The sequence below is a fragment of the Papaver somniferum genome, chromosome 10, assembly GCF_003573695.1.
Source record: "Papaver somniferum cultivar HN1 chromosome 10, ASM357369v1, whole genome shotgun sequence".
In the NCBI taxonomy this organism is placed as follows: domain Eukaryota; kingdom Viridiplantae; phylum Streptophyta; class Magnoliopsida; order Ranunculales; family Papaveraceae; genus Papaver; species Papaver somniferum.
In genome coordinates this window covers 138,353,906-138,369,949 of record NC_039367.1, presented here as the reverse complement: position 1 = coordinate 138,369,949, position 16,044 = coordinate 138,353,906, and the positions used below count along the sequence as shown (strand labels likewise).

Genomic DNA, 16,044 nt, shown 5'->3' with positions numbered 1-16,044 from the left:
ACAAAAAGGGGAGAATTAATATGTAGTTCACACTACAAATACATATGGTTTTCGGATCATTATGTAAGGGAGTGGTTTCCATGTGAGATGGAGTATTGACTAAGGGAGTGATACATATCACCATAGTATTGTTGTTGAAGTTGTGATACAATTGGATTTGACATTGTAATGATACTATGATACTGTATAACAATGATTGAGGACTATTGTTTTCTTGTTGTTATAGCACGGATTTTCAACAACGATGATGCTAAACTTACAACCTTTGGGATCATTGGAGTACTTGGAAGTGACGAAGATTTCGAGTAATGTTGAAGATTAGGCATGTGGATAAGCTACAAAAGTTAATTTATTTATTTTTTGTATTCCATATGTATTAATAGTTTTGTCACTAAAATTAATAAAGGGGAGTTTTGTTCACAAAACCTTTCACACAATTTCCATCAAAGTTGGCAAAGAAAAATAATCACAAATGTTTAATGGATGACCTAGGGGATTAGAGTGGGGAGTTTGTCATGCATGAAAAAAAACATAATGTGGTCATGAACTGTATCATTTCTTAAATTCCACTGAATGATTTTGAGCCATATCATCTTTTACGAAGCGATCTTACTTTCATAATAGCCGGCACAACTGCACTAGCAGCATAAAAAATGAATGCGCCAAGTAACTCGTCTGCATTCATTTCAAACATTTCTTTTAAGTCCTTGAACAGAGTACGCGGGAAACACATAATCCTAAACCTACAAAGTTTAAAAGTAACGCAAAGAACACTCACCTGTTTCCGTCCTATTTAATATAGTTTGCCTCAGGTACCGACCTTGCCAGAAGTCTGGTGCATCCTAAATATAATCAGAATAGTTAGAGCAAAATATTAAAAAAAAAAAAAAACAATGTAATTCAAATGTTCACAAGAATAATACTGTCATATTCCACAAAAACACATGTGAAGATAACGAACTACTGGACAATCCTTTACAAGGATAGTTTCCTTTAAGGAGCACAGACTATGTTATTACTCCCACCAATCTAACTTTAGAGAAAGCTTTACGGGTATTCTCATTTTCTTTTTCTTTTATTTATTTTAGTCCACATTAGTATTAATATTTAATAGATAACATGACGAGGAGACCATACCTCCAAACAATGACCCACGCCGTTCAAGCTCTTTATAAAGTGACGACTTATGTAGTGTCCAAGTGAGCGAATATAAAGCATGTCCATGATCTGAAGTTGGCTCAGTCTAACTATCACAAGTTGAATAAGTCCTCCTTCCTCAAGAGCGGCTACAAAAATAATAGTTCAGCTCTAACAAGGTATTAACCACGAGACAAACATTCAATTTCGTTCATTTCAACATATAGAGTACAATTATTCGCATTTGACACTAACAGAAGATTTTGAAACTGCTTTTAGCTGAAGTGTTCCGACTTACCCTTCGACCATAGTTATTCCTCGCTGGACTTCTTCTGGTTGTCTTGTGTTGTGTGAACAAGAGCCCGGTACAACTTGATGCTGCTTTCATACTTAACCTCATATAGAGCATCATCTCCGACCTCTGCAATATCTCTCTCACAATCCTGCGTATGCATAAGGGAAGTTAGAATTTGACAAAAAAAATTGGACCAGAGTCAGACTTGATCAAACCACCTTGTACCAAAGAATATGTTTTCTCTATCTAACTCCTTTAAAATCCTAAGCTCCTTAGGCTCCACGTTGAACGGTGACCGTGACCCTCTCATAGAATTGCTCCGTTTCACTTTTCTCAAAAAAGAGAAAAAAAAGGAATTCCACACAAATTTCTGGCACAAAACATAAAATCCAAAAAAAAAACATACAAAACCTTTTTCTGTTTCGGCTCATAAAACCTTAAAAAAAAAAAAAACAAACCCTAAAAACAAATCCTAGGATATGCTTTCTTCATGGAGATGATGATACAAAGAAAAAAAAGCAACTAGCCAGGGGACAAAGGCTTTATCTTTTACAGAAGAAGGCGTTCTCTCTTAACTCAAGTTATATTTTACAGGTACAATCTTCGCTCTTGGTAAACCCTAATTTGTTTTTTTTCTGTCTCTTTTTGTTTCTCTAAATCGATAAACCTTAACCCATGTTTTGTTTTGCAGGTAAAATTAATAAACCCTTATTTTATTTTGCAGGTCCAATCTTTGCTCTTCGTAAACCCTAACCCTTTTTTTTTTCTTTTCTATCTCTTCGTTTCTATGAATCAATAAACCTTAACCCATGCTTTGTTTTGTAGATAAAATCAATAAACCCTAACCCATGTTTTATTTTGCAGGTACAATATTTGCTCTTGGTTATCCCTAACCTTTTTATTTTTATCTTTTCGTTTCTCTGAATCCATAATAGGTATAATCAATAAACCCTAGCCCATATTTTATTTTGCAGGTACGATCTTTGCTCTTGATAAACAACTCTGTTGGACAAGTTTGAGAAGTATTACAAGCTTCATGTAAGTATGACCATTGTTTCTTATACATTCAACATGGAAGCATGTAAGTATGACCATTGTTTCTTATCATCCAGACTTAGCAGCTCCATATGTTGGCATATTGCCCTCATATTTCAGGTGTGGCTGCATACATGAAATTTATCAGATACTGAAGTTTCCTTGCAGTGCTGAGTCGAGGCAAAATTTTCTCCAATAACAGAATAACACCATGAAAGTATGAAACTGAATAGCTTTCTTTGAAACTCATTCTAGCTGAACAAAGTAACAATGCGAGAAGGATGCATGAGCACCAATTAGAGTAAACATATGGAGCAACTGTAAGGTACAGAACAAGAATTATGAGAAAAATTCAGATACTATCTTTTATTAATGTCCACAACTTTGATTAGTGTGATCTTTATTTTTCTAGAAAGAGAAATTTCATGTTGACTTCTATTTCATTTTATCAGCAAGTAATACAGATAAACCTTAAGAATCACATATGTAGCCAATTATAGTATGAAAAGAGCAGTGCAGCATCAAGAGTTTACATTTTACTACAGGCATCAAAGTAAGTCAGTTTCATCCGAACTTCCAAAAGTTGAGTCAGAAAACTTCTTAAACTTCTATAGTCCTGATCATTATTGTTTCTAAGAAGATACATATTTCGTGGATTGGATTGAATGAAACCATAATGCTTTCTACTTCGTCTGATGATTTGTCCATCTCTCAACACCATCATATATATTCTTTCTTTTGTGCAGCAGTTGCATATTATGGCAAGATTTTGAAACTAGGCAAGTTCAAGAATTCCTTTTATTACAAAGTTCATATTAGCAATACCTATGGAAGTCATGGATTACGTAATAACATTTTCATGAGGCTATTTAAACTTACCTTCTCTTTCTAGAATTACTACTGATGGCCAAACAGTGAACAATTGACTGTTTGTTTGTCACAACTACGGATAACATTATTAGTGGCTGTAGGAAAACAATAATCAAAACAGGCACAAGTAGAGATCATATAGCGGTGGTGACTGAAGTCAGAATGTCTTTTGCTTAGACTAGGCATGGACAATTTGGATTGAGTTCAACAAACAATGGAAGCTTATCCTCATGTCATCCTTGACAACTTCAGTAGAACAAAATTCATCCTAATCTAAATTTGTTTGGATTTTGTAGCATTTATTATCAATGTATAGAAACGAAGTGAAAATTACGAGTTGTTCTTTTTTGCAGCTCTGCTGATCTCTTTAAACCAGAAGTAGAACTTAAAGGAAAGGAGTGTGCAATCGTTCGCCAGAGGCAATTGTGTCTGCACAAATTACCCTGAGATATCCTAGATGATATACCCAGCCATGGAATGTCAGAACTGAGCTATGGACTTTTGAAATAAGCATGTTACTAGGTAGAAAAGATGAATCTTTCTGGTATTCTCAAGGTTGAAACTGCACAAGATGCTCCTATGTTTGGTGTTGGTTATGCTGATTGTGGAGATTGTGGACCTGGTGCAACAAAGAGGTACAAGAGAACCTGATAATAGTATTTCGTTGATTCCATATCCTCTCAATATGTAATAGTATCACTAACTCGATGTTGTGGATGGAGATGGAAGAGGATCTATTGGTTTTGCTGCTGCTTAAGGAAGAGTTGATGTTTGTAGATACTTGCTTGAAGAGTTGGATCTTTGTTTATGATGACGTTGTCTTTAAGCCAGAAATTGCATCAACTTCATAACAGTTGGTTTTTGAATTCGATGAGCTACAAAATTGTACAAATGAATAATCCAATACTATGATTTACCGACAATAACACTGCACAGAATAAGAAAACAAAGTGAAGAGTGTATGATTTTGCTATTTTAGTGGTGCTTTTTTTTTTTTTTTTGATCTCTTTATACAGGTGATTTGACGGCTCTTATAGTTGATTCTTTCCAACTGTCTTATCATAAAAAGTCAAATCGTATTATAGTAAAATTTATGAAGGAGTTAACCAAGTGCAAGCTGCATAACTTAAATCCGTACAGCCATGCAAGCTCAGAGCAAACGGAAATCGAAACAACAAAAATAGACAACTGATGATCCGTCCATCTATAAATAAAAATGAAAAAAATAAAGATATATGAGATTAAAAATTTAAAATTACTAATAACAAATGCAAGCGATGACAGATGATGAACATTTTCATAGTATTAATTCTTTTTTATTGTGCATCATCTATATGCAGTGAGATGGTGACGAGGCGAGGCCAAGTCTAGCCACACCAATTCAAAAATCCTATGTGACGGGCGAAGCGAAGCTAGGCCACACCAATTCAAAATCCTAAATGATTCGTTTAAAACGATGTGGTAGAAAGCAAGGTGCGGCTTACCAAAACAAAAATCATAACCATGTATCGGGACCGGACGGGGCGAAACCGAGCCATATTAAATCAAAAACGTATTGGAACGGGGCGAGGCAAGGCGAGGCAAAGCCACATCAAATCATAAATCCTAAGCATTCATTGGGACCGGGCGACGCGAAGCCGAGCCACGCCAAATCAAAAATCTTAATCGATGGGCGGGGAGAACCCCGGACACCAAATAAAAATGCACGGTGGGACGAGGCGAAGCCACATCACACCAAACCAAAAATATGGTTAAAAATAAAAGAAAATGATGGTAGATAGTTTTCTGGCCTACGCATCGGGCGCAAAATTTATATGCTTGCACAAAGCTCGTACACGTGTTATGCCTTTGAAATGGTCTTAGGCACAAAGCACTACACGTATTCTTACGCTTATAGAGCTCACCCATTGCCGGTGTAAAAAAATGGAAATTCTATAATTTGCATAAAACTTTGTGGTTTTAGCTGTTTATAATGCATGGTAAACATTTCAAAGGTTGATGCAGAATGCCACAACACCAAATCAAAAATTCTAAGTATGCATTGGGACGGAACGAGGCGAAGCCGAGCCAAATCAAAAATACTAAGTATGTAACGGGACGGGGCGAGGCAAAGCCGAGCCAAATACTCATCGGGATGATGAGGCAAAACCGAGCCACACCAAACGAAATGAAAAATCTTAAGCGAGACGGGCTTAAGAAAATTTTAAATCTTAAGGAGCCACACCAAACGAAATGAAACCAAATAAAAATACAGACACCAAACTAAAAATACGGTTAAAGTCAAAAAATGAAGATGGATGGTTTGTGGGTACGCCCGGTGCGTAGCACGGACACAAAATCTAGTATACTTTAAGGCACGTGTAAAAAGAAAAGTTAGAAGCAGGAGAAACTTCGCAAGGTCAGAGGTGGAATCAATATGCAGTCTAAACTCATCTTGTAAGAAAGAACAATACCACATAAAACAATGTGGTATAAAAGTCACCAGAAACAATTTGAAAACCCTTGAACTTGATATTCACTCGTCTGTGAAACAGTAAGCCGCCTATATGTAACCCATTCAACATACTTCCTACTCGACATTTCATCTTAGCAAGTCTTTATAACAACTTCCTACGATCACCTTAATTAAGCTTACTATTTCAAACATAGCTACCAAGTTTTAGACTTGCTTGTAACAATCCTTTGCAATAAGAGAAATTAACAAACTATTAGCAAGAATTGTCACAGATACTCCCACTAAAAGTTCCCCAATAATCCGAAACAGTAGGTCAATATAGTATTATCTCCTAAAATTGATGTATCAATCCATGATTACTAGTCTGAACCTGATCAAATTTGACAGTTCCTACAAACAAATACAACATGGGCATCTTAATTTTGCAAGAAAACATTAATTTTTGCAGAATTTTCCACTTTCATTTCAGATAAATCACAACTTTTTAGCTAACTAATTACAAAATTCAAAATCAGAATGAATGAAAATCACCTGTCTGAAGATGGCATCAGAACTAAGAGGACTTTCTTTAATCTTATATATGAGCTGGATCTGATGCCCTGTACATACACAAACAATCAAATTAAACACAATCTAATCAACTATAATAAGTTTCAATCTTTATGATTCTCTTATTGTAAAATCAATAAGACCCTAGATTTTAAATGAAAAGGGCGTTCACCTTGTCAGAGACAACTTCAACATCAAACCCAAATCTGCAAACAACAAAATCCCCAATTGTTCGTGATGTTTAAATGAAAACTAGGGTTAAAATTTTCACAAAAGATTTAAGAACAAGTGATACTCAGCATTACCGATAATTTCACAATGATTTCTTTTACTCTTCACTAATGGTTTATGTTACTATGGAATGATAGTGGTGACAAGTATGAAACTGAAAGAATTAGGTTCATACCTTTTGATTTTCGAGAGAGAAAGTTAGGGATTTCCGATTGCGATGATAAAAATCAAAAATAAGGTTTTCTGATTGTGAAGAAAAGGGGATGTGGGTCTCTGTGAAGGAATTTTTTTCAAGCAGAAGAAGATGTAGACGGTAGAAGAAGAAGCAGCCACCAATTTTTTTTTAAAGAGACTGATAGAGCAGATAGCTAAATAGAAGAGGGTTGTTGATTTATCAAGCTTAAAATCATCGTCTCTGATAAAGATCATCCGATCTATAGGTTCATGAGAAGATCTATTAGGAGAGATAAAGAAGGAGAGATGAAGAAGGTTCGCGAAAATAAAATAGTTCTTCTTTCCGGTGGTTCTGAGTTGGGCTGAACATGGTTTCGGTTTTCCACTGAAACCAGACCAAACCAGACCAATTAAGAAGAAATCAAACCGAACCATTTACTAATGGATTGGTTACGGTGTAGAAAGTCGAAAACCGATAGTGTTGGTTTTGGTTTGGTTTGACCTCTAAAACCGAACCAAAAGGCATTGGAAAACCGATTAATTTTTAAACTTAGTTTCTACCGAGTATTAGATTCTACCCATTGATTTAGAGGATAAATAGAAACCCTAAATCTAATATGTCATTATGATACACTCCCTCTTTCTCTTTCTTTCTCTTCCTCATTCGCCTCCTTTCTCCACCCCCAACTACAGCTGCTGCTACTCGACTTTTTTCTTCCCGTCTTCCTTCTTTTTTATTTGTCAATAACTAAATTAAGATATATTTATATATTTTCTTTTGATCTCTAGAATTAGAGTAAGCTTTAACTATTCTTGATATTTTTTTTTTTTTATTGTTTTTGTCTGTAAATTTGTGTAAACCAATACCATCGGCAACTACGATTTTTTTATCTGTAAATTTGTGTATTTTCTTTTTGGTTTGACATAATTATTGGTTAACCAAAAACCACTGGGACAAACCGAAACCAACTGGAACCATTTGGAAACCGAACCAATGGTTAATGGATTGGTTTGGTTTAGATTTTTAGAAACCAATAATATTGGTTTCGGTTTTGGTTTCGCTAGAAACCGAACCAAAACCGACCATGAACAGCCCTAGTTCTGAGAGATGAGAAATAATAGAGAGATGGGAAGATAGGATAATGGGAGAATGGATGCCTAGAAAATCGAACCATAGATAAAACTAGGACCATCAGTACATAGAGAGGGTTGTTATGGTCAAGGCTAAAAGGGGAATTAAAAATCTTATTCAACGACTAACATTAACACTGTGTATTTTTTTTAAATCTAGGACCGTCTTGACCGGTCCGTGGTCAATGGACCGCCATGGTCAGGGATGTGAGTCATAAATACCTCATTCTCCACTAGTGGTTAAAGCATTGCTTGGTCGAACTCGCATACGCTTCTACATCAAGCATTGTGTCAATGTTAGTGATCAAAACTATAAGTCTTGATTTCTAGCATATATAACTAAAAGTCTCGGACTAGGATAGAAAGTGTAGTTGCGCTCAAGACTCCATGGCAATCATCATACAAGACGAAGGACTACTCAAGGAACTGGTGGATCTTCATCGACTAAAAGGTATGTGGAGACTTGAACTTATCTGTCACTCAAAAGTCTATCTACTATATCTCCTATTCTTGACACAAAAGTCGTTTGATATATAGACTTTCATTATACAGATTTGCTATTTCGAGCCGAGTGTAACTCGCCTATCCATTTCTCGAAATATGTGTTGGTAAGCTTTCGCTTTAGCCAAATTCATTTTTACCTAGTGACAAATGTCATGTTATGTTTCAATCACTTCGGAAATTTCTCTGACGAAAAATGGTATGTGAATAACGACTATATAACGTCCACTGAGAATGTTTCAATGATGGGAATGAGAGTTTAGATTACATAACCATTGGTAGGATATAGGCATTGTTGTGGAAACACATATATGTATAAGTCCTTATTCCTTGAACCAAAGTTTGCGAACTTTGTTGATCAAGAGAAACGGAATGTGGCGTGAGCCAAGTCCGCGAACTGGCGGAAGTTCTCGACCCGAGAATTTCTGCTGGAGTTTGTGGACTCCTTCCGTGAGCTTAAGTCCGCGAACCCAGTCCAGGAACTTGAGAGCAGGTTATATCTAAAATCGGTTGTTCTTGAACTCATGTTTATATAAACTAAGGAATGCTTTTGGAAACCGTGGCTATAAAGTTCATGAACCGACTCGAGTGAATCAAACCGTTTTTGCTTCGATTTTGTGTGTAGTTACATAAGATCTAAGCAATTGAACAACTCTCTAACTAGTTCATTTGAGTCATTTGAACTAGTTATGGTGAAGAATAATATGGTGGATATGAAAGTGATCATATGGCTAACCATTTGGTTAACTACTGTTGAACCAACAAATGTTAATGTTTGGGAACGGCTACATAAACCAAAAATTGGACATTTTATTTGTGTGTAACAAGCTAAGTTTTCGATCCAACGGTTGAGAAATATTATCTTGAATCTAATCAGGATTTCATCTAACGGTGAATATTGAATGCTTTGTTACCAATCTAACATTGATTGCAAACCCTGATTTGAAAGACTATATAAGGGAGAACTTTAGCAACTGGGAAACCTAATCCCCACACCTTACGTGTGATACTAGTTGCATAGCTAGAGTCGATTCTCCTTTAACCTTTGGTTTCTTCTTCTAAAACCAGGTTAACGACTTAAAGACTTCATTGGGATTATGAATCCAGACCGATACTACTTTTCTTGTAGTTGAGTGATCTGACCTTTCATCTTCTATCGTTACGAGTACGATTGTAATAATTGGCTCGAGATTTATATCTCTGATAGGCAAGATAGAAAAGTAATCACAAACATTTCGTCTCATCGTTTGTGATTCCAAAATATCTTTTTCGCTGCGTCGATTAGGATTATTATGAGGTGATTGATAATACTAGGCTGTTCTTCGGGAATATAAGTCTGGTTCATCAATTAGTTCCTGTTCACCTTGATTTATCAAAAGACAGAACAAAACTCGTGGGTATATTCGTGGGAGACGGATTTATCTATTACCATAGACTTTTCTATGTGATACAGATTTGTTTATTAAAGTCTTCGACATTGGGTCGTAGCAAACCTTAGTTGTCGGTGAGATCAGCAAAGGGAATCAAGTACGTAGCATCCTGCTGGGATCAGAGACGTAGGAGCATAACTGTACCTTGGATTAGTGTGAGATTGATTGGGGTTCAACTACAGTCCAGACAGAAGTTAGTTTGGAGTAGGATAGTGTCTGTAGCGGCTTGATACAGTGTGTGTTCAATCTGGACTAGGTCACGGGGTTTTTCTACATTTGCGGTTTCCTCGTTAACAAAATTCTGGTGTCTGTGTTTTTCTTTTCCTCATTATATTTTGTTATATAATTGACATATCACAGGTTGTGCGTTTTTCAATCAATTAGAATATCCGACCTTTGGTTGTTGATTTAAATTGATTGACACTTGGATATTGGTCTTTGGTACCATCCAAGTTATCTTTCTAGTATTTGATAAAAACTCGCATATTTTTATTTGCTTGGGTATATATCAAATCGAGAGACTGAGATATAAACTCTTTGATATACTTTTTATCTAGATTGAGTCTGACTGTCTAGTTGATATTCTAGAAAGATATTGGAGTTTGTCCATACAAATTGTTAAGCGAAATATTGGATGTGGTTGTTGTACCCCCCACTTTTTCAGATATATTGGTCAAATGGATGTGATGTAGTAGAGAGAAGGTTGGTAGACCTTAATTGATTTCTTTCCATAAGAAAAGCTGAAATATTTGGTGGACACGGTAAAGTCCACCGGAATTTGGTAGGTGGGAGGGGGTTTGAGTAGGTTGACCATGGGTTAGACATTTGTATCCCGATAAAGGAGTGTATTTTCCAGATTTTGAGTGTGGCTAGATAATATTGTCTTGGGGGATATATTAGGGAAGGTGGATGGTTATGATTTTATGGGCTACAAGATTGGGGAGGGTGTTTAATTTATCATGGATCCATTTATGAGATACCGGATCGATGGTATCAGACACCTTCTCAATATGGTAATAGGGTGATGGGTCCATGTTTGGTGAGTATGAAATCCAGTTGGCTTCTATTGATGTTGATAACCAATTTCCAATATGATGAAATATCAATTTTTGCATTGTAAGGACGAGGGTTGACAATTGTATCCATTGAGCGATGGATGAAGATAATATGGTATCAAGGCCCTATAAAATTGGTTACTGCTTGAAATATATTTCACTGCAAAGACTTCCATATATGAAATTAGGTTGTCAATGCAAGCTCCAAATTATTTTCATGAGAAGAGCCTTGTTATGATCACTACTTTTTCTTATGCATAGCCCTCCTTCGGATATTGGTTTTGTTACTTTATCCCAACCAATAAGACGAAGCTTTTTAACTGACGAATCATTTCCCCAGAAAAGAATCCTAGTGATACGATCTATTTGTTTATGGAGATTGATGGGTAGATTTTGTATTTTCATAAGGCTGTTTAATGTGGGGGTTAGAGAGGTTTTAATGAAGACTAATATTCCAGCTTAAGTTAGATATTTGTCATTAATCCTTTAAATTTTATAGTTAATCTTTGAAGGAGAGGCGCAAAGGTGTGTTTATATGCTCTTCCTTGTTTGAATTGGACTTCAATATAAATTGGAGGTTTTAATGTGGTCGACATATCGAAGAATTTCTGAAGGTTACTTATTAAAGCATTGCTCGGTTGAACCCACAAGTTTTGATATCTCAAGATTATTGTCACTATCTTACCATTCTATTTATTAAGACTATGTCGTATGACTTTTAGTAGATTTACAAAGAATAAGTTTCGAGTCAAGCTTGTCTTGTGAAAAATATCGAAATATGATTCTAAGCAAAGATGTTCAACGATCCTTAACAATATTAGTTCTATGATTTAGTTTGAGGATTATATTAAAAATTTTCCATGCAAATGATTTTATCACTTATGAATGTTTAAATCATCATAAGATAGAAATACTGAACTTACGGATATTTCTACTCAAGGTAGGTTGGCAAAGTTTAAAAATTATAAATATCTGAGTTTCACAAATATATGAAGGTTACCAGTTCGCAAACCGCAAGTTCAGTTGGGTACAGTTCATGAACCTGGTTGGCAAAGCGTGGTGAACTAAATTTTTAAAGTTGATATAATAGGCTAGCAGTTGGCGAACCCGGTTGAGTTCGGTAGTCTTGTAGGGTTCGCAAACCCGTTTCAGGAACCGTTTAACCCTACCTCGGGAACAAGCCATGTGGTTGGCGAACCGTCCTATCAACTGCCAGTTTATATTTTAGTATATGCTCAAAAATTTATTTTCATAATATGTTTAGTATTACTAGAACTCTCTTAAACAGTTTTAAGATTTCATTGATCACTTAAATACTTGTATGTGCATCATGATTAAATTCTTAAGTATTTGAATGAATTTCAAATTGCCTTTAGTTCTTTGGCTAACTTGCCAAACCGAACGGTCATTATACACGGTTCTGTGACCGGAACTAAGTGTATATTCTTCTTTTGTATTTTTCAAGAATAGAATTTGCTTGATTCTCAAGTTATCTTATCTTGAACTTTAAGCAACCCCTGGTCTTGGAAAAACATAAATAGAGATACTCTTTCAACCGGGAGAATCAATCCCTGAGACTTTGTGTCCTAGTTGATTCTAGAGTCGACCTCCATTGACCTAGGTTTTCTATGTGAAACATAATTAGGTCTACGACTAAAAGACTTCGCTTTGGGGATTCTTGAAGCCATGTACGACTATCTTTACCTTAATAGTTCGTGTATCCTGATCTTGGTTTTCTGTTATCTGGGTTATCGTAAGGCAAGATACATAGAAAAGTTCGCTTCGTCTCAGACTTTGTGGTTCCTCAAGATTGATATCTAAAAAATGATCTTAGTTGATATTTGAAGATTGTTCTTGAGAGGTGGCTAAGAATCTAGGTTTCTCTTCGGGAGTCGTAAGTTCCATATTTTGTGAGTTATGGTAGCTTTATCTATTACAAATAAATTTATACACCTTGATATTTGATCTACACATAAATCAAATAGGCTTCTTTGTTAGAGGCATATTGTTATCAAAAGTCTTCACTTCGGCTGAAGCAACTGTTAGGCTGTAAAGATGTCAGCTAAGCTAATCAAGTACGTAGAGCCTTGCGAGGTTCAAATGACGTAATAAGGAACGCGATTGTAACTGGATCGCTTGGAGGGTGGGTTCGGTCTCAACTACATTCCAGTCCGAAGTCTGATAGTAGGCTAGCTTATTATGCTGGTTGCTCCACTTGAGGTGGTGGTTCATTGATAGTGAGTGCTTTAGCTTTACCCCAACCCTACGGTGTTTATCATCCAATATTTTGTCTTCCAAACTCTAAGGAGAAGGAAGATCAAGTTTCTCCTTCGCTCTCTTTTTGTCTTTCCCTTCCTTTCGCTTGTTGTTCCTATAGAGTATAACAATACACGATAATAACAATCAGATTAAAGTATATTTAGTAATGCCAAGTACATATCGGTAAGCACACTGCATACACATAGACAGATTCCTAACAATGCACTTATATAATCGGTCCACAAAAGTGCTCATAAAAATTGATTCTAGGTTAAACAATATAAAGAGAAATTGGGCATTTTTCCACTAAGAAACAGTTTATATTGACATTCACATGAACCAATTATGGGCTCAGCAGTTGACAAATCAAAGGCTACATAAACAGTCTATGTAAACATTCACATAATCCGATTATAGCAAAAAAATGCAGAAAACTGGGTATTTCTTCCATACCAGAATCAGGCGATATCGGCATGAACATCGACCTATTCTGGTTATATGTTCTTCAACCATAAAACACATCCAGAACAATCGGTTGTTATAGGCATGAAAAACAACCGTTTCCTAAAGAAATTGGTCTACGAGTACATTACGTAGACCGATTCTTGTAAACCCAAAAAACTTTGATTTCAAAAAATTCAAATTTTGAACACATGCATGTTGCTAAAACCTAATTTAGAGTATTAGGTTGATAGAAATGTACCTGAATGGAGCCATTGCAGCTTGTATTGCGCTTAGAGTTTGTTCGTCTTCTGTAATCGTCTACAATGATGATTGTTTATTTCGAGTCGCTCTCCCGATATCTGGATCGTCCGAACTAGGATAAGTAGTTCCAGTGTCTTGCTTCATTGGTGGATGATTCGTCATTTTATAGGAGAAAAAAAATCATAATTTGGGATCGTCGATAATCGAGATGTTTTCATTTGAAAATGGAAATAAAGATAGAAAGAAGAGAAGAAGAATAAGTTATCAAGAGGTAGGAAATTAAATGGAAATGAGGGAATTAGGTTTCTGTATTAAGTTTTGATGAGGACAAATTGGTAATATTAAGATTTATTGGAGAATAAATTGGTATATTTTACACAAACTAAAAACTCAATATCCTTTTTGTATTTAGGAACTAAATTTGTGTAGGTCGAAAATAATTTCTCTAGGTTTTAAACTAGCGAGGTTTTTTCAGCTAGGAAAACAAGAGTACCGTTGATCAAATTACCAAACTAAAAAATCACAGTCCAAAAATCTAAAAAATGGGAGTAGAGGGGGGGGGAAACCAGTCCTGAGTGTTGGCTAACATAGATTTTCTCGGAAATGCTAGGTATCCCGCTGGATGAATCTCATGGGTCATACCGACAGAGATAGCAGGGTGGAACTCCAACTCGTCCTCCAGGAATTACAGGGGGTTAGTAAATTGGGATTTATGGAGATATTGAAAGAATTTTAGAGACTTCTAAAATCTCTTGTTAGTCAATAGAGAGTTCTTCAAAATCTCAAACAATCTCTGTTATTGGATTGTGACTTTCTAAAAGTCTTCAGAATTCTCTGTTATTGGATTTGGAATTTGAAATCAATGACTTATAGTTTTGAGAGACTTGTAGAGACTTTTATTACAAAGCATACCATAAGTGGCTAAAAAAAAGTCTCTCCTAAGTAGGTGATATTTTGAGAGACTTTGTTCTTCAAGGATTAAATATCAAAATATTAAATACAATGACCAAATAAGCTACAATTAAATTCATAAAAAAATGCAAAAAAATGCAAAAAAATAAAATTTGTTGCCTTCCAAAACCCAATAAGTTTACTAGAGATTCAAATCCCTTTTGTTCGTCTCGTTTTGATTTTATTGGCAAAATGGTTACAATTTATGTTAGCCATGCATGTACTAATACATTTTCATTGAAATATTCATATATTCATTTTGTAAAATAAATAAATATATTGTTTGTCTAATATGTGTAAGCTGAAATTCCTACATGTTTTATTGTCTCAATGAATCACCACAATTCCTTGAAAATCATTCAGAGAGTCTCTCAAAATCTATAAACTTACGGAGAGTTACCCAAAATCCCTTGCATAAAAAGTCTTTTAATGTCTCTACTAATCCCAATTGACTAACCCCCTGTTAGTAAGAGTATGGGGATTGGGCGGGTGGAGCCCACCTTGTTGTATCTAACGGTATGGCCGGCGGGATACAAATCATTTTCGGATTTTTCTACCATATTTGGGTAGAGCCAGATAGCGTATAATGTTATTGCCATGAATTTTTTATGTTGATAGAGTAGGCGTAGGCTTCATTGCATCAGATATACTCCCTCCATTACATTTTATTTGATGTTTTAGTGGTTTTTTTGTGTTCCAAAATAGATGAGAGTTTAAGTATTCTTCCCAAATTTTTTACTGATTTGCCCTTGCTTTGGAATCACAATATACAATTAATTCTCATTGTAATTAGTAGATAGATAATTAATTCAATTTTTAAATCTAGTCCAAGTAGGAATATTTTGTTTATCCCAAGTAAATTATAAGGGGATTCGCGATTTACACTAAATCTAAAAATTAAAAACTATGTGTTTTAAATTTTTAGGAAAATATTAATATGGGTAGATTTAGAAAGAATTACTCTCTCTGTTGCTTCTTAATCTGCATAAAAAAATATAAAACATCAAATAAAACGGAACGGAGGGAGTAATATTTTAATACACGTAACTCACCTACGTGGTATTTGTCTTTTTCTATTGTAATCGATTCGATTGGATCTCATTTGAATTACTAAAATATTTTAAGTGATTGATATATTTACTTATATGCTCTAATAATAGAGATTCGATCTGTATTGTTAAAAATAATTGGATTTTCCATTAATGTATCTTAGCAATGCAATAATTGTTTAATTTTCTCAACCGTTGAATTATGATTGTCGTGAAG

General features: G+C 35.2%; 2 long non-coding RNA genes across 2 annotated transcripts; both read right to left on the bottom strand.

Moving 5' to 3' along the window:
• Positions 1–397: 397 nt before the first annotated feature.
• Positions 398–6,363, bottom strand: LOC113315149. Its single transcript, XR_003342775.1, has 5 exons — positions 6,324–6,363; positions 1,436–1,580; positions 1,138–1,286; positions 779–842; positions 398–675 (listed from the first exon to the last, which is right to left on the bottom strand). It is a non-coding gene; the product is annotated as an uncharacterized LOC113315149 (long non-coding RNA).
• A 7-nt stretch (positions 6,364–6,370) lies between these two features.
• Positions 6,371–6,841, bottom strand: LOC113315148. The gene is made up of 3 exons (XR_003342774.1): positions 6,647–6,841; positions 6,514–6,547; positions 6,371–6,391 (listed from the first exon to the last, which is right to left on the bottom strand). It is a non-coding gene; the product is annotated as an uncharacterized LOC113315148 (long non-coding RNA).
• Positions 6,842–16,044: the final 9,203 nt, after the last annotated feature.